Genomic DNA, 19,599 nt, shown 5'->3' on the forward strand with positions numbered 1-19,599 from the left:
CTAGACCCATGTGAACAGGATGGCCCCCCTCTGTGTTGCTAAGAGGAGAAGGGTGCTCTCCTGGGGCCACTGTGGCAACTGACATAGGGAATTCCAGGCTAGATGTCCTAGATCTCCATGACTACCGAAAAGCAGTCGGGCTTAAAAATGCGGGTCTGTTTTACTGATCCCATCACTTACTACCTATGAACTGAGGCCGGACACTGATTTTACGTTTACGTTTCTGTGTCATGTCATGCCGGCCTAGAAGAAGAGAATTCGCTGGTGTTTGTTACTGTGCATGTGTGTGACGGGAGTGAGGAGGCATGGATCTGATGGACTCCCTTAGGTGTGATAAGCTAAATGAATTCCCCAAAGATAGAGACAAAGAGATATGCCTCTTCTAGATGGTTTTAATGGCAGTTAATTATGAAACAGACGTAGCTAGCTATCTTGTATTATCTCTCCTAGCTTGTTCATTATTTTTAAAAATAGCTGGAAAAAAAAAAAAAAAACTGGTGGCGGGCCTCTTTTCGAGTGGTCATGGACCAATATTTGCAATTATTGAGCTGGGCCTGAGCTGCTGGACTTTCCTGAATGCAAAACACAAAAATTCAGGCCTGTGAAACAAATGAATTAGGAGGAAATGACAATTTGCGAAAAGAGTCACACGTGGGTTCTTTTATCCTTATTCTGTGCCCATAACCTCTGTTCTCGCTGCCATTCCTCTGCATTGTGATTATCTGTCCCATGCCAGACTCTCCGTGAACACTGACCTTCTTAAGGTCTTCTTAAGCCTGACCATATTGTTCTGCCTTCCCAGAGCCTGGCCCTGACCAGGAACCAGAGTAGCTACCCAGTAAATGTTTGTTGAGTGAATAAGTGAATGATGCTTATCTGTTTGGGTCTCTGTACCCAGCTATGCATCAGAGTCACCTACAAAGATTTCTTTTTAAAGAGTTTATTTATTTGAGAGAGAGTCCAAGACTGAGAGAGCATAAGCTGGGGAAGAGGCAGACGGAGAGGGACAAGCAGACTCCCTGCCAAGCAGGGAGCCTGACATGAGGCTCAAGCCCAGACCCCAAGATCATGATCCGAGCTGAAGTCAGAGAGTCAACTGACTGAGCCACTCAGTCAGTTAAATGCAAAATGCAGAATTAAATCAGAATCTCAAGGACTACAAGTCCTTGACCCCGGAGGCAGCCCCTTACGCTGTCTGACTTCCAAAGGCTTTGGCCTCTAATACTCCCCGGAACTAACTATACTATAGTTAGCCCTCTGTCCTACTTTGGCCCACAGCCTCAAATCCCCAGTGGCTCTGCACCCTAATATCCCACCTCTGTTCTACCTGGAGTTCTCAGGGAGCCCTTCTCCCATGCTCAGGTGTCTCCTGCTAGGATCCATTTTCCTGGGGATTCAGTTTCCAGTGACTGACAAGGCTCTCCAAACCCACCCTCAGGGAGCCTGGCTGGTGCAAGCAGATGCTGGCCTTGGGGTCACTGTTCTAGGGCTGGCCCATCTCAGGCAGCTAGCCATTTAGGTCTCCCTGAAGACATCCCCCCTTCCCAGCCCAGAAGCAACAGACCAGATCCTTGAAAGACTGGGCTGGGAGGAGTCACAGTGGCCATGGCCTAGCCTGTTCTGAGACAAGGATGCTCCCAGGACTAGTACTCTAGCATGTGGGGCCAAATCCACCTGCTCTGGCAGAGCCCAGAGAAGAGAGGCCATAGGCAAACCTTCCTACTTTCTCTTCTGAGAATTCCCCAGGACCTGTGGGTAATGCTTCACTGATGAAATGGGGCATCCCATCCCCATCAACTTTTACAGGCTCCTCTCACAGGATATGCTAGTGGCAGGATGGTTCCAGAGGGAATGAGCATATCCAGTTCCCCCTCCCCATGTCCTGGAGCCAGGCCAGGCCTGTTTGGTTTGTGGCCATTGTCATTGCTATTTTTGTTGAGGCATAGCCTGAGTACCAAGCCGTGCACAAATTCTGAGTATCTGGAATGGTCACGCTGGACACACCCTTGTAACCAGTGCCCAGATTGAGAGGCCACACATTGCCAGACCAAAGTCCCTCCTTATGCCCCCTCTCAGTCACTGCACCCTACCAAGGATAACCACTACCCTGACTTGTAATACCACAGTTTAAAAAGCGGAAACCAAAACAGCTTCGTTGAGCTATAATTCACACACCATACAATTTACCCATTTAAAGTGTAGAAGTCAATAGTTTTTAATATATTCAACATAGATGGGTTCTGACTGTTTACTTTATGTAAATGAAATTAGGTGGTTTGTGCCTTTGCATTAGCTTCCTTAGCTCAACGTTAATTTTGTGCAATTCATTCATGTTGTACTTTACTCTCTTTGAGTGCTTTGCAGTTTGATGTCTCACATGGTACTTACCAATGCGTGTTGGGGGTTGCTAGTCACGGTTGCTGTGAATGTTCCTGTCCTTCTTTCCCCAAATGGACACACCCATTTCGGGGTGGGGGGATTCCCGGAAGTGGAATTGCTGGGTCCTAGGGTACACGTGTGCTCAGCTTTAAGAGATGCCTCCAAATTGTTTTCCAAACTGGTCACAAGGTCTACTCCCAGCAGAAAAGTTAGAGAGGCCATGGTATTTACCAGCAATATAACTCTGATGACCCCTCGGGTCCCTGCTGGGATCTATTCTTTTTTTTTTTTTTTAAGATTTTATTTATTTATTTGACAGAGAGAGATCACAAGTAGGCAGAGAGGCAGGCAGAGAGAAAGGAAGGGAAGCAGGCTTCCTGCTGAGCAGCGAGCCCGACGCGGGACTCGATCCCAGGACCCTGGGATCATGACCTGAGCCGAAGGCAGCGGCTTAACCCACTGAGCCACCCAGGCGCCCCTATTCTTTTTTTTTTTTTTTTTTTTTTAAGATTTTATTTATTTATTTGAGAGAGAGCATGAGCAAGGAGAAGGTCGGAGGAAAAAGCAGATTCCCCGTGGAACTTGGAGCCCGATGTGGGACTTGATTCTGGGACTCCGGGATTATGACCTGAGCCGAAGGCAGTTGCTTAACCAACTGAGCCACTCAGGCACCTGGGGGCTATTCTGTGGTGCGCTCAGACCTGGCACCCTAAGTTGTGGCTTTGTCCCCGCCCGGGAGACCTTTAGTCCAAGGTCAGATGCCACGCTGTCACCATGCTATCTAACAGCTTCTCAGAGGGCACACTGGCCTTCTTCATCTTATTTTTTCTCATCGTCATCTGCTGGGACCTCATTAGCCAGCAGTGAGCCTTTCCCCAGAGAGCCTTTAGCTCTTTATAGCTGATGGAAACCTCAGCACGTGCATCTCCTTCGGAAAACTCAGAAAAGCCCCTGTGCTGTTTTAGCCCCTTCCATGTGCATGTGAGGCTCTAGTTGTGGAGTGTTTAAGGGCCCATGGGTCCCAAGCCATGCTCCTGGCCACCGGTGTCACTTAAACCTATCCTTTGTTCTCTCCATCCCCGAAGCAAGACTGGATCGTGATGTCCTTGTGCCCCAGCCCTCAGACTGAGCGTGGTTTCTCCCACAGTTTCCCCTGGACTCAAGTTTCTCCTGGATCCCATCTGTAGACCCTGCCCCAAGTTCTGCTTCTGTCTCCTGGCCTCCCAAGAGCTGGTTTCCTGCTGTGGTACTCCCACCCCTCCACTCCCGATCTCCCCTACCCCTGGTGCTCCCACAGCCCAGCACTTGGGCACCCTCTTTCCTCGGGGCACCCACAGTCTCCTGGGGACAGAAAACGTGCTCCTGTTGCAGTGCTGCTTCAGGGGCCCATGTCCATTTAATTATTCACACAGCCTGTGGCGCTTGTTCAGAGGCTGTGCTCCCTGCTAGACCGACGCTGACCTACTTTGTTTACATTAGAAGGAAAGTAGTGGTTGATTCACTTTAAGCATCTGGGTTTATAATAGAATATTAATCCTAAGGAATGGCTCACCCTAGTGATTAGCCTAGAGAGAAAGAGAGATCAAGTTGCATCTTTTTGTTCTTGTTCGACAGATCTGCGGAGCCTTGAACCCTGCACCCCCTGAGCTATTGCGTGCCTGTCAATTTGGCAGCAGCAGCCGGGGCTGGGAAAACAAAACAGTTGAAAGCCTGGCTCTTCCGAGAGCATCTGGGTCTCCATTGTACTGGGTCTAAAGGGATTTCTCTAGCACTATTAACGCCTTGCCTGCTTTCAGAGGCTGTGGCAGGCTCTGCCTGGCTCCCCGGGCTCTGCATCCCGTGCTTACAGCCGGGCCCTTGATCCTCCTCCCCTCCCCGCCTTCTTACACCCTCCCAAGCTGCAGGCCCTGCCCTCCCCCGGCCCAGAACCTGCGTCTCCTGGAAGCAAAGCGTCAAGACCACCTGCTTGTTAATAAGGCAGACGCCATTGAAGAAGGCGCTTATCTCCCACGGGGGGAGGCAGGGGGCGGGAAGGAGGAGGGAGGCCAAGTAACACCAACTGTGTCTATAAAGGTCCAGGATTTCAGTGGGGTCATGAGGTCTTTTATTATTATTCTGCTTAAGATACTTATAAGTTACATTTATTCTCTTGTGTGGAGCTGATGTTACATAATAAAGAATGTTAATGCGGGCCCTGGAGCTCCACCACACCAATGACTCTGCAGCGACATGGAAGATCAGAATCAGGCTTTTTAACCTGTAGGTACAGCCCCTTCACTAAGATGCTGATAGAGGGGGCAGGCACGGGCAATTGGGAAAAGCTTCCCAGATGCCTTTTCTGCCTCCTGTTCCTCCAAAAATATATTAAGAACCACTGTGGAGGCCAGTGGTTTTCAACCCTTGGAAACAAACTACATTAGAACAATGCAGGGAGGGGCGCCTGGGTGGTTCAGTGGGTTAAAGCCTCTGTCTTCGGCTCAGGTCATGATCTCAGGGTACTGGGATCGAGCCCTGGCACTGGGCTCTCTGCTCAGCAGGGAGCCTGCTTCCCCCTCTCTCTCAGCCTGCCTCTCTGCCTACTTGTGATTTCTGTCTGTTAAATAAATAAATAAAATCTTAAAAAAAAAAAAAAAAAAAACAACGCGGGGATGGGAGCCACCCAGGCGCCTTTTCAGCTTAGGTCATGATCCCAGAGTCCTGGGATCGAGCCCCGCATCGGGCTCCCTCCTGAGTGGGGAGTCTGCTTCTCCTTCTCCCTCTGTTCCTCCCCCTCCTTGGGCTCTCTCTCTCTCTCAAATAAATAAAATCTTAAAAAAATAATAATGACTTGAGGGATTTTTTTTTAAGACACCAGTGTCCAGGACCCATGCCAGATGGGTGAAATCTGTGTCTCTAGGTCTGCCCCTTCCCCCATCGATATTGTTTTTCTTAAGATTTATTTATTTTAGAGAGAGAGGGCTCAAATGGGGGGAGAGGCTGAGGGAGAGAGAGAAACCCAAGCAGACTCCCTGCTGAGTGCAGAGCCCAACAGGGGGTCAGTCCCATGACCCTGAGATCCTGACTTGAGCTGAAGTGCAGAGCTGGCTGCCCAACCAACTGAACCACCCAGGTGCCCCCCTGTCATTTTTTTTTTTTTTTGGGAAAGCATCCCTGCTGATTCTAACCATTCTAACCAGGGCAGGTGGATTAATAAGGAACTTTCTTCACTCCTAAAAGCACGTTGTCCTGGCTGTGACTCCTGCAGGCCTGACCCTCGCCTTGTGTGTCAAGCTGACATCTGAATCCCATTTGAAAGCTCCAACTACTTTGCCTTGTCCTTGCCAGTCTTATTTATTTGCTCCTCTCCTTCTATTCACAGTCCAGGGTCCAATCAATGGGCTCCCAGATCCCAGCCTCGGTCCAAGAGCCCCTGTACTTGCAGATTTCCCTGGCCCTGTTTTCTCCCCTCCTGTCTGTATGCCAGTGACATCATCAGGGAGTAAGAAGTTGGCCATGGTAGAGGTGTCATTAAACAGAAGTCCGGCTGGGTCTGTCCCTCTTCGTTGAGGGCCCAAAGACTCCCTCTCGTCTGTGCCAGGGCCATCTGTCACAGAGATAGCCGCCCATTAACTCAAAATCAGCATCAGCAGGACATCCATTCCTCCCTACAAGGGAAGCCAAATCCAAGAAGAGTACTTGGCCAGCATGAGATCAAGCCCAGGGGCTGTTCTGTGGCATGGGTTTGGATAGTCTGCCGCATCCCGCCCCCAGTGGAGGGTCCTGACCCTCCCTCCCCTTCTCTCACTGCAGAGGACTGGGTCCTGTCTGGCAGAGTCCTGAGATAGGACAGGCTGGGACATAAATTCCCTTCGCTGTCCAGCCTGCCAGCATCCGAAACAAGGAACCTATTTATCCATTGGGCAGACTGTTTTTCTACTTTGCCTTTGAAATATACTCTTTTGGAATTAACCCTTTAAATGCTGCTCACTTCCTTTTTTTTTTTTTTTTTTTTTTTTTGATTCTAGTATTTTGTACATTTTTGTTTAATTCTGGCCAAAATGTCTTTACAGTCTTTTAGCTCTCCAAAAATTTTCAGGACTCAGACTCATATGGTCTTATTTTATTTTTTTTTTTTAAGTAGTCTCCATGCCCAGCATGGAGATCAGGTCCTGAGATCATGAACTGAGCCAAGACCAAGAGGTGGATGCTTAACTGACTGAGCCACCCAGACGCCTCTGCGGTCTTGCTTTTTAACCAATGTTCTCAAGTTCACCTGTGTCTTCATTCCTGTAAAAAGCTGGAAGGGACCTTAGAAATCGAGTTCTACCCTCCCACTGATGGAAAATGAATGAGTTGTCCCAGGTCCCGGTGATCATTGGATCTGAATGCAGGTCTCTCTGTCTGAGGGTCTTTTCACCATGCCCCTCAGGGGTTCTGAAAACCCAGAGCAAGACAGTCACCCCTTTCAGACAGCCTGTGACCTCTCAGTGGGCTGCATGCGGGGTCTCCTTGACACCACAGCTCTACACTTGCCTGGACCAGGTGAAGTCATCCCAGAACTGACATGCACTGGGCAGACAGTAGAGCGAGCTCTTTGCATCCCTGAAATTGTGGTGTTAGCAGAGACCGCTTTTACCAGGAGGAATAACATTCTTCTTAGATGTTGACAGTTTTTGCCATTTACAAATGGGTGTTGTGGGGATTAAGTAAGGATACATGAAAAACGTTTCTCACTATGCCCAGCACAGAGTAAGCCTATGACCTGTGTAGGTCCCCAGCTGTGATGACCCACATCCTCCCTGGACCCACCCGTGGCTCTCTCTGTAGGCTCTGAGATCCATCCACTTTGGCTTTGCAATGTAATTGTTCTACTTTCCATCTAGTGCCCGTGCTGCCTGTATCCCTGGCTTTGCCAGCAGGCCACCCTGATGCACCTTCTCTCAGAATCTACCCTCCTCCCAGCTTGTTTTCCTGGACTGGCTGCTGCCACACCATGCCTGCCCTTCCCAAAGACCCATCACCCTTCCTACACCATGATCCTTGCAGGGATCTACACAGCTAGGCTCCTCTCCCCTTTTGGAATCACCACAGTCCCACTGAAGATGTCCGTGGGCTCGTCATGGAGTGGCTTCCCTGGAGGTTGTCCCTTCTCCTGCCTCTCCCAGGGGGACCCAGCACCTGTGCAGGGCTGTATTCATCTTCTGCTGCGTCTGTACAAATTAAGACAATACCCACGTGCTAGCTCCCGGTTCTGTAGGTCAGAAGTCTGGGCACAGTGGGACTGGGTTCTCTGCTCCGGGTCTCACAAGGTCTACAGTCAAGGTGTCGACTGGGCTGCTTTCTCATGGAGTTCACAGTCCTCTGCTAAGCTCATGTGCTCATGGCAGAATTCAGTTGCTGGCCGCTGGAGTGCTGAGGTCTCCCTGTCCCTGCTGGCTATCTGCTGAGGTCCCATCTCAGCTCCTGAGGCTGTCACCATTCCTTGCCATGTGCCCCCTCCATCGTCAAAGCTGCCACAGAGGCTCTTTCACTTTGAACCCCTCTTCTGTTTCAAATCCCTTGGACTTAGAATCTCTTTTGCCAGAAAGAAAGAACCCTGTCCCTTTAAGAGCTCATCTAATGAGCCTCAGCTCCACGGAGATCATCTCCCTTTCTTAAAGTCAATTGTATCGTATAACAAAACACACGGGTGATGGTGCCCCATCGTATTCACAGGGCCCCTTCCATACTCATGGGAGGGGACTGTACGGGGCGTGGTTCCCTGGGAGTCATGTGCCTACCATTGGGCTAGGGACATCCCGTGCTAAAACTATGGCCAGCGTATAGACATTTTGCCCTGGTCTGTCTCCAATCCACCAGTTTTGCTTCAACTACTTAAATCTTTTGAAGGCTCCATATTTACAATTTTTAAATTCAAAATCATCTTAGTCACCCTTCACTTCACCAGCTCTCCACGCCTCCTGTTGTTTTCCTGCCTGAGAACCTGTCGCAACTCCCTGTTGTCTAGGACATCAAGTTGGGATTTCTTTTTTTTTTTTTTTAAAGATTTTATTTATTTATTTGACAGAGAGAAATCACAAGTAGGCAGAGAGGCAGGCAGAGAGAGAGGAGGAAGCAGGCTCCCCGCTGAGCAGAAAGCCCGATGTGGGGCTCGAACCCAGGACCTGGGATCATGACCTGAGCCGAAGGCAGTGGCCCAACCCACTGAGCCACCCAGGCGCCCCTTTTTTTTTTTTCTTCTTAAGATTTTATTTATTTATTTGACAGACAGAGATCACAAGTAGGCAGAGAGGCAGGCAGAGAGAGGAAGGGAAGCAGGCTCCCTGCTGAGCAGAGATCCCGATGCGGGGCTCGATCCCAGGACCCTGGGATCATGACCTGAGCTGAAGGCAGCGGCTTAACCCACTGAGCCACCCAGGCGCCCCTCAAGTTGGGATTTCTGGGTCATCACCCTGGACAGCTCCCCAGCCGACCTTGTCTCTCCCTCCAGTCCTCATTCCCAACACTTGCACAGGCATCCGCAAGGGGGTTTTCTCTCCCTTTGAACATCCCCCGCTCCTGCGGCCGTCCCTTCCCACCATCCAAGGGAACACTTCAAGGCTACCCGACCGAGCCCACGCCATGTTCTCCTTGCAGCTAATTCAAATCCAGGATCCTGCTTTCTCTTCCCCAGCTTAAATAATTTGTTTTCTTGGGGCTTTCAGATTGTTTCCTGCATAGTTTGTCTTTCGGCCAAATTGAAGAGTATTTGTGGAGCTCAGACCATAATTTACATTTAACTCATGACCCACCACAGACCCACATAGCTTGAAACATAGAGTAGATGTTCAAGAAACAGGTGGATGTCAGCACAGTGTGGTGGTGATGGGCACAGACCAGAGGAGACCACTATAGAATCTGAATTTTAGCTCCATATTGACTGTGTGATTTGGACAAATTAATCTCTCTCTGTCTCTCAATTTCTTCTCTGGGAAATGGAGATTATAATAGTGTCTTATGTGTGTTCATCGAGTTACTATTTGTAAAGAACTTAAAATAATACTTGGTGCTTACCAAGCCCTATATGAGGGTCCATTAAATCAATCAATCACTTGATCATGCTCCCAAGCCCTGGAAAACACATTTGTGCCATTTCCTCATGAGCCTACATATTAAACTGTTAGGCATCAAATAGGAACTAAAAAGTTAGATTCTCTTCCTACTGTTAGGTCGACTATATGTGTTTTAGATTTCAAATGGAGTCTAATAGTAATGGTGATGATTTCTAGATAATTTTCTCTCCTCTCTCTTTCTCTTAAAAGCAGAAATAGCCAGTCATAAACTCTGCAGGCATCAGGAGCTATTTAAAGATGTCCCACTTCAAATCAGTTACCTTAACAATACCTTGCAACTTTCACTCTACACCTACATTAATTGGCCAGGCAAAATGTAGGCCAGGTTGACCCTTCTTAGAACAAATGTAAGAGGAGATCAATTGTTTCTTATAAATTTTACATCTAGTATTGGAATAAAATCTCCTATGGTGACCAAGTAGCTCGTCAATTTCTAGAAGAGTGCTTGCAAAAAATTCATCTATGCAGAGATTATCGCTTCTTAAAACCTTTGGTTCAAGAATAGAAAGGAACACCCCCCCTCTGTGATCCCAGACATACTGAAAACCTTTCATACCTCATATAAGAAGTTCTGCTTTCATACTCTCATCCTTTAGGGTTTAAAAAGAGAAAATAAAAAAGAAAAAACACATGTATTGCATGTATATTTCAGTGATACATATAGTACATGAATGATGGATCTTTCTTCCTTTTCTTTTGCCTTTTTCTTTTCTTAAAAAAAAGTCTTTTTTTAATAGTTCAAGGAATATTTGAACATAACCGTGTGGAATTCCTCAAAAATCTTAATTGTGAATATCTCTTTTCTCAAACCTTGCTTCAGTTGCCTCTGATGTGAAGCTGTCATAGTCTTGTTTTGAGTGTAAGGTACACGTCTTAGAATGACATCCGGTTGGACAGGTAGGAATGTGTGTAGATGCCGAATCTTTTCCCCCTGGTGGTTTCAGCCTCGTGATTCCCTCAAGTGATCAGCACAGCCAAGCACATTTTTTTTTCTCCTTCGGATCCTTTTATACTTCTTGTTAATTAAAAATTAGGAGCTATAATGATCCTTAATTAGTGACTACACAAAGACAAAACTGTGGGCCAACTATAGTAAGAACTTGCTCACTGATGAGTTTTTGTCTCTCATACTCACACACATTCACACACTTTCACATTCTCACACTCACGTGCTCAACCACACACACAATTTTAGAGCTGGAAGTACCACTAAAGCTTAATGAATCCAACTCCTAACCCATAAATAGCTTTCGAACTCTCCACAGTATTCTCAATTAATATTTAGAAATAAAATTAGGGGCACCTTGGTGGCTCAGTCAGTTAAGCATCTGCCTTTGGTTCAGGTTGTGATCCCAAGGTCCCGGGATCGAGTCCCTGGTCCGGCTCCCTCCTCGGTGGGGAGACTGCTTCTCCCTCGCCCTGCTTGTTCTTTCTCTCTGTCTCCCTCTCAAATAAATAACTAAAATCTTAAAAAAAAAAATTAAACAATATATGTCGGTGATCTTTGTTTTGGGGGAGGAGTATGAATGGAATGAAGAAGGTCATGATTAGGTAATCTAGGAAACCACCTTTTTTTGTTTTAATCCATGTAATTTTTTTTCTCAACAAATTGATGTAGGTGTAGTGGACATACAGTAAATGGTGCGTATTTACAGCATATGGTTTAAGGGGCGCCTGGCTGGCTCAGGTGGTGGAGTGTGCGACTGATTCTTGATCTCAGGGTTGTAAGTTGGAGGCCTGCATTGAGTGTAGAGATTACTTAAAAAAATAAAATCTTGGGCATCTGGGTAGCTCAGTTAAGTGTCTGCCTTTGGCTAAGGTCTTGATCTCAGGGTCCTGGGATCGAGCTCCACATTGGGCTCCCTGCTCGGCAGGGAGCCTGCTTCTCCTTCCCCTCCCCACCTGTGTTGTCTCTTGCTATCTCTGTCTCTCTCTCTCAAATAGATAAATAAAATCTTAAAAAAAAAAAAAAAAGACATATGTTGGGACGCCTGGGTGGCTCAGTTGGTTGGACGACTGCCTTCGGCTCAGGTCATGATCCCAGAGTCCCGGGATCGAGTCCCGCATGGGGTTCCCAGCTCCATGGGGAGTCTGCTTCTCTCTCTGACCTTCTCCTCGCTCATGCTCTCTCTCTCTCTGTCGCTCTCTCAAATAAATAAATAAAAATCTTTAAAAAAATAAAAAAAAAAAGATATATGTTGGTGATCTTTGTTTTGGGGGAGGAGTATGAATGGAATGAAGAAGGTCATTTGACGGATAAAGATCACAAGTAGGCAGAGAGACAGTCAGAGAGAGTGGGGGAAGCAGGCTCCCTGCTGAGCAGAGACCCCGATTCAGGGCTCGATCCCAGGACCCTAAGATCATGACCTAAGCCGAAGGCAGAGGCTTAACCCCCCTTAACACCCAGGTGCCCCTAAATAAAATCTTCTAAAAAATAAAGTAAAATCTTAAAGTGTATAGTTTGATCCATCTTGATGTATGTATACACTGTGAAGCCATCATCATTAACAACCATATTCGTCACTCCCAAAAGTTTTTTTGTGTCCCTTATCATCCTTCTCTGCCCCTGATAACCACTGATCTATTTTCTGTCACTGTGCGTCTTTTTCAAAGTTGTTTTGGCTATTTCGTCTTTGGGAACAAACTTTTTATAGTGCAGGCTATAAGCCAGAAACTTAAGGGAACTGTCAACTGAGTGCATGAACCAAACCCTTGATAAATATTCTCTGCCCTTAGCATGGTCCCTTTCTGCTAGACAAAAGTTAAGACTTTTCTTTAAAATTTTCTCAAGTTGGGGCGCCTGGGTGGCTCAGTGGGTTAAGGCCTCTGCCTTTGGCTCAGGTCACGATCCCAGAGTCCTGGGATCGAGCCCCACGTTGGGCTCTCTGTTCAGCAGGGAGCCTGCTTCCCTTCCTCTCTCTCTCTGCCTGCCTCTCTGCCTAATTGTGATCTCTGTCTGTCAAATAAATAAATAAAATCTTTAAAAATAAATAAATAGATAATAAAATTTTCTCAAGTTATTTGGAGGGGGGAAATAAAAGGTGTGTGTGTGTGTGTTTTAAAAGAAACTTTGTTAGGTGTTGGGGGTTCGGGGGTCCTTGAGGATATTGTCCTGCACAATGCCAGGCTACACACTGATGTGACTGTTCTGTCTTCACGGGGTCTGTGTCTCACTCTACAGTAAACTGTGAGGACGTCGTGGGGAAGAGCCCACCTGCTCCGTTTCTGCCTGACACTTCATCCCTGGCGAATAGGGTGGCCTGGGCGAGCTGAGGGACCTAGAAGATGATAAAGGTTTTGTGGACTGGAATTCTGACCACTGAGCCATTGCCATCCTCTCCTGGCTCCTCTGTCAGGTTTCCTTTTTTTTTTTTTTTTTTGTATCCCCTGTTACCACCAGTCTTGGGCTGCGGCATCTGTCCCAGGGTGGTGCCCCGAGTCACTTGGCAGGTTTAAGATTCTCTAGAACCCATGTTTGAGAGCACACGGTAGTTCCGAAGCTCTACGCGCTAGACTCAGTGGCCCATCAAAGAGTATGTTTTTCCTGCCGCGTGGAAAGTTCAGGGTTCAGAATGGAGCATACTGAGCCTCTGACGGCCTCTGGGATCCCAGTCCCCCAGGTAGCTCCTACCAGCGCAGTGGCTCTTCACGGGACCACAGATGCGTTTCTGGCCCCTGCTTCCTACAAGCGCGGTGTGTGGAGCTGTCCAGGCCCACTGGTCAGAGCACCTGTATATATATTATTCATTTATTTTGATCTTTAAACCATCCCCCTCGAGGGAGCCCGGCTAGCTCAGTCGGTAGAGCATGAGACTCTTAAACCATCCCCCTCGGACAGGTTTTTGTGTTCTCTTATTATCTTTTCTTTCCAGGTGGGGAAAAAAGTAAAATACTTGCCACGCTAATCAGTGCAGGGACAGGTCTGCCTGCCTCCCGGCCTTGACTCCAGCCCATCCTGGGCGCCTTGTATCCAGGGAGACCCCAGGGCCCCGTCCCTTGGCAGTTTGGTGTATTGTTAATCACTTAGCTTTGGGACGAACATGAGGACTCGCCCACGGCAGGGTAGACAGGAGGGCAAGTTGGGTTACACGGGGTTTATTTCTGGATGGTTGATAAGTCCCTCCTCGCTGGCATCCATGGGCAGCCTGGGCTTTTAAAGACGGTCCTGCCCTGCTCGCCTGTAGACTTTTCCGCTTTGGGCTTGGAAGGGGCTTTGCTAAGGAGGACGATGACAAAGGGCCCCTCTGTGCCGCTCTGTTTTAGAATGGTTTCCCCAGGCCCCTTGGCTTCTTAGAAGCTGGCAGCCATGTTCCCTCCGCCACATAACCCCCTTTGAGGATCATCTCCGGTCTCCATGGTAACTGCATGTCGGGAGACAGCCTGCTCTCTACTGTGGCTTTGTATTAAACACAATGAATTTAAATTGGATGCTCGGCAGCAAAGATAATCATTCTGGATTAGAGAGAAGCCTGGAGCTCTCATTTCATAATTTTGGATGTTGGCACAATTCTCAGATTTAGCCCTGTAATTCAAGCTCAAGTCATACCTACCCCCCTGTTTCCAAACTGCAGTTAGGTCCGATTTCACTGGGGCTTTTCTCCATCGTTTCATAGTAGAATGGAAACAGGGAGCGCCTCTGTCAGGCCAGAACTATGCTCTGAGCTCTAGAAAGGGCAGCATATACTATAAAGGAAACATGGGGGCTCTAGAAGCAGATGGACCCTTTTTCAGTCTGGCTGTGCGATTTCTTCTGAGTCCCTTTTCTTATCTATAAAAGGAGCAGAGTAACCTCCACCCTATAGAATCATATTTAAAAAAAAATTTTTTTTTAAAGATTTTATTTGTTTATTTGACACAGAGAGATCACAAGTAGACAGAGAGGCAGGCAGAAAGAGAGAGAGAGAGGGAAGCAGGCTCCCCGCCGAGCAGAGAGCCCGATGCGGGGCTCGATCCCAGGACCCCGAGATCATGACCCGAGCTGAAGGCAGCGGCCTAACCCACTGAGCCACCCAGGCGCCTTAAAAAACAATTTTAATGGCCTAAAATATAAAATAACATTTGCCATTTGAGCCATTTTTAAGTGTATAGGTCGATGACATTAAGTACATACACAGTGTTGTCGCTACAGTAATCCCATCTCCAGGGGCTCCTGTGTGGCTCAGTCGTTAGGCGTCTGTCTTCGGCTCAGGTTATGATCTTGGGGATCCTGGGATTGAGCCCCATGTCAGGCTCTGCACTCAGCCAGGAGTCTGCTTCTCCCTCTCCCCCTCCCCCTGCTCATTCTCCCTCAAATAAATTTTAAAAATCTTTTAAAAATCCATCTCCAGAATTTTTTCATCTTAACTAGCTGAAACTTAGTACCCATTAAATAGGACTTCCCCATTCCCCTTCCCGCCCCCACCCCTGGCAATCACCACTCCATCTTTTGTCACTGTGAACTTGACCACCCTAGGAACCTCATCTATGTGGATTCATACAATATTTGTTCATTCGTGACTGGCTTATTTCACTGAGCATAATGTTCTCAAGTTTCAACTACGTGGTCACATAGGTCAGAATTTCCTTCGTTTTTAAGGCTGGATAACATGCAGATATGCCACAATTTATTTACCTATCTGTGCATCCCCGGACCCCCGGGGTGGCTTCCACCTTTTGGCTATTAGGAATAATGCTGCTAGGGACACACATATCTGTCTGAATCCTTCTTTCAATTACAGACTCAGAGCATCAAACAAGATAGGAAATGTTAAGAACAAGGCCCGTACGTAGTAGGCCATCAGCAAATGTGACTCCCTGTCGTGACATTGCATTCAGCCCGGGAGTGAACTGCCCCAGCGGCCTCTGCTGGCTTCAGTGAGAGTGATGTCACTTTCTTCTGAGCGAGCTGCTTCTCTGTCCCCGCAGCATGCCCATCTGCCAGGCCTGGGAATTAACACAATTCATTCCAGGATTTAAAGGAAATGTCTTAACCGTGAAAATGTGCATCGTCTCATGCATGCTTTAATGTTCTCCCTCCAGTTGCTATGCATGTATTCCTCATTCCAGAAGCCAGAGAATATTAGGGCTGATGTATATACTTCCTCGTCAGTTGTCTATTTTAAGTATTCCGTGCAGGAGCCCCTGAAGCCGAGCGAGATCACCGCAGGCAATGAGGTTCTGGGCTTAGTTACTATTTCATAGGTATCAGATGTGTTCTTAGCATTAACAGAAGAGAATGGGATTTGGAGTAAATCTATCTAGCCCCCAGTCTTGGCCCAGATCTAAGACACTGAGGTAGGCAGACCGCTGTCCCACGTGGTGGTCATGAAGACTGACCCACTCCTAGAGCACTCTGTGCATTGAGGCAGAGAGGGACCAGGTCCCTGGGCTGGGGTGCAGCTCTCCAGGAGATTCTCTTTGGGTCTCGTTTCATCCAGAGTCCCTAGCATAGGGGTGACTCTGTGCTTCCTGGTGCGCCTCCATGGGTGAGGACCCCAGAGCTCAGGAACCATCCTTCCTGCAGGGTCCTCTGCGTGAGCAGCCCCCCGAGAGACTCAGCAAGCACCCCTTTGTACTTAGGAATTTGAGACAGAAGGGAAGGAGGAGGCGAGCTCTTGCCAGCCTCCTGACCTGTGCGTCCCCCGCCTGCTCCGAGCAGAACTGTCCGGCTGATGGGAGGAGGGGGACAAAGACTTCACACACACGGAGGCTCAGACCCTTCTTGGCCTTCTCTGCAGGGCTGCTCCAGGGGTGCTGTGTGTGCCCTGAGTCCACCTGTTGAGTGAGCCCCAGACAGGCTTACGGCAGGGCTTCGGGAGCAGATGTGTCTGTTCGCTGTCCCTGAGACCCCAAAACTGCCCTGGTTTGTTCGCTGCTGGGGAGGGGGCTCTTAGGCCTCCGGGGGTGGGAGGAATCATAACCTCTAGGCCAGCGCCCTCTTGGAACTGTTGACCCAGGGAGTTTCGTGCTTTGGTAGGAGGGTTTGCTGGGCTTCTGCGACCCCAGGCCAGCCTGGGTTGCTTCCTTCCTCTTGGCTGTCTTTCCCAGTGTCCTTCCTGGTCTTGTCTCCCCCAAACTCAGCACACCCACCACAACCCTGCTCCTCTATCAGGGATCCTGCCTTTTGGGAATGGCACCCCCATCCTCTCAGGCGGGAGCTCGCTCACCCGAGACCACAGGACACAGCAATACAGCCAGAACTCGGATCCAGGTCTGCGGGGCTCCAGAGTTCAGGTTTCTCCCACCTGAGAGCCTGCCTTCACACACTGCTAACAAGCTAAAAATGCAAATGTCGCCCTAAGCTCCAGCCAAACTCTGGGCCAGCCTGAGATGCCTCCCCCTTTATTGCCATGCTGGCTCTCTGCCTGGACCCTTTTGTGGGCCATCCCTCCCCCTTACCCCCCACCCCAGGCTCCCCACTGCCTCAGCTCTCCTGGGCTGCTTGCTCTGCCCTTGCTGCCAGCTTCCCCTGGCCCCTCATGCATGATTCTGCATGCAACTCCCTTAGGAGTGTTGGCTCAGTGCCACTCTCCTCTAATTTTTCCAAATCTTGCCCCTGGGAATTTGACTCCATTTCCTGTTTTGCTAAGTGGTCTGGGATCAAGGGTGCAGGCACCCTCTGGTCATTTCCTCCTTTCTCGATGCCCCACCCCTCTTGAATGGATGGGAAGAGGGGTCCCTCCCAGCCTAATAGATATAAAGATCAACCCTCAGTTTCCTCATCGGAGCAATGGGGACAGTAATGTCCCTCTTTTGGAGGATCATTTTGAGAGTTAAAGGGGCACAGAGCACATGTTTGGGGGCGTTGGTTATCATCAGTGATGTTCATCTCCACTTGGGTGTCCTTCAATCAGATCTCTCTTACGAGGAACAAAAGATCCCTTCCCTCTCCTCATACTGTTTTCTTAGCCGCACAGGCATGAAACCTCCCTTATCGTTGACATCACCACCCCTTCTAGCATCAAACTTGGCTGCGGCCCCTTCTTCCAAGAAACAGCTTTCACATTTGTCCCTTCCATCCCCAGCCCCCAATTCAGGGCCATGACCCTGCAGCTGACACTCCTCAGCCAGAGTATCGGCAGTCAGCCCTCATCATCTCCCCCTGCCCTGCAGCCCACTATGACTACAGACCTGTTGGGGGCTGGGGGCGTGACAGCATCCTCTCTGTAAGTGTGCTCCCATAAATGCCACACTCCCTCAGCGCCCTCAGGACCACCGCCTCTGCAGCACACAAGGTGCTCAACTTTGCTGACCTGATGGAATCTAGTCTGGTCCTAACTAGACCTGCCTCGGCCCAAACCAGACAGGTCTACCGTCTGTCCTCTGGCTGTGCCCCCGACTTCGCCCATGCTGTTATGCCCACCTTCCAGCCCTTAGCCTGCCTATCCAGTATATCCCCAGTATATCCTTCCCTTCCTTTGGCCTTTTGTACCTGATGCTGCCACCAAGAAGAATGTTCCTTTTTTTTTTTTTTTTTTTTTTAAGATTTTATTTATTTATTTGAGAGAGAGCATGAGCCGGGAAAGGGGCAGAGGGAGGGAGAAAAGCAGATTCCCCCATCAGCAGGGAGCCTGCCTAGGACCCGGGATCATGACCTGAGCCAAAGGCAGTTGCTTAACTCCCTGAGCCACCCAGGTGCCCCAAGAGGAATGTTACTTTTGATGACTTGTACTCTCAAAGTACTTCGAAGTCATCTCTACTACTAGTGAACCTTTTTCTTGTCCTGTTTGCCAACCACGTTTCTTGCTTACCCTTCTTGCTCCTTCTGGATCATCTGATACGTGTCATAGAGGGCACGTAGTGTGTGTATTAATGCTACCTGCAAATTTTACTTACTGGCCATAAACACTGTTGGGCTCCTACTATGTGCAGACACTGTGCTAAGGGTTTTCTATGCATTTTCTCATCTAATTAGAGTAACCCCATGGGTATATATTATCTTCATTTTACAGTTGAGGAAAAGGAGCTCAGAGATTAAACATCTTGCCCAAATTCTTACACATAAGTGATGGAGCTAGGATTTAAACCTGGATCTGCCTGCCTTGAAGTCCGATTCTTGTCACTATACTATTTGCCTCTAAATATAACATTAAAATGCCTGTAAACGGCAGGCAGAGTAAGTGTGGGTGAGAATGTCCTTTTCCCAAAATATGTTGTGGATTGAAGGTTGCCTGCTTCTTCTGCAGAAAATTCAAAGGATACAATGTGAGTAAATACTCTAAGTATTTTAGGGTAATACTTAGAGTAAGAACATTGCAAAGTCATACGTGGGACCAGCCGCCCCCAACCCCCATCCAGAAGGTGTGGGAGAGGCTGTGGACACAGAAGGTAGGAGTGGAAAGTAAAAGGAGTTTGGGAGTGCAGTTAATTGCAAATGTACAATTTAGAGAAAACCAATCAGCTGCAGGATGAGCTCCACAGGCTGTAAAGTACAGGTCAAGAAAAGGCTTGAGAGCTGTCTGCAGCCATAGGGACAGAAAGGGTAGTCCCAGGGAACTAATCACACATCAGTCAGGTGCCCTGCAGAAAAGGGCACCTGACTGATGCCCTTTTTTTGGTTTGTTGTTTTTTTTTTTTTTTTTTTTTTTTTTTTCCAGAGAAAGGAGGCATTTGATAGAAAGGGGTTGGGGTCACTGCCAAAGAGACTGGAGCAGGGGTCAGCCCTCAAGTGGCCCGGAAGGGAATTGTCAGATCAAGAGTCCATGTTCTGAGACCCCAGTGGGAGCTGGCTGAGTTGGTGGTGAAGCTTAGTGTAAACCTGTCAGAGCCAGATAACCCCCATCAGGCGAGCATAGCTAATAAAAATGTGGGACTCCTTGTTCTAACATTAGAAAGAATTTTAAGATGATGACAGCAAAAATTTAAATACCAAGCAGAGAGCCCCTCTACATGCAAGGCACTGTGGGACCGCTTAGGCCACGAAAGGTTTGGACTGAGTGCCGGCCATTGTTCTAAAGACCGTACGTACACGGTCATCTCACTTGATGTAATGCTCAGGTCCTTCTTTTGGAGAGTTTCTCAAGTCCCAAGACGTGGTGCTTAAGAGCTGGCCTTCCAGGGGCCTGTAAGCCCCCAACAGATTCCTGATGGTGAAGGAGGTTACTCAGAGCAAGAGAGAAACCACCGAGCTAGTGATTTTTTTTCTCTTGTA

At 48.4% G+C, this 19,599-nt stretch overlaps 1 protein-coding gene across 4 annotated transcripts in view; it reads left to right on the forward strand.

The window, feature by feature from the left end:
* Window positions 1-19,599, forward strand: part of DPYSL5 (dihydropyrimidinase like 5) — a 93,512-nt gene that overhangs the window by 42,293 nt on the left and 31,620 nt on the right. The gene's annotated exons all lie outside the window — the stretch shown is intronic.

Source organism: Lutra lutra, chromosome 9 (genome assembly GCF_902655055.1).
Source record: "Lutra lutra chromosome 9, mLutLut1.2, whole genome shotgun sequence".
NCBI classification, from domain to species: domain Eukaryota; kingdom Metazoa; phylum Chordata; class Mammalia; order Carnivora; family Mustelidae; genus Lutra; species Lutra lutra.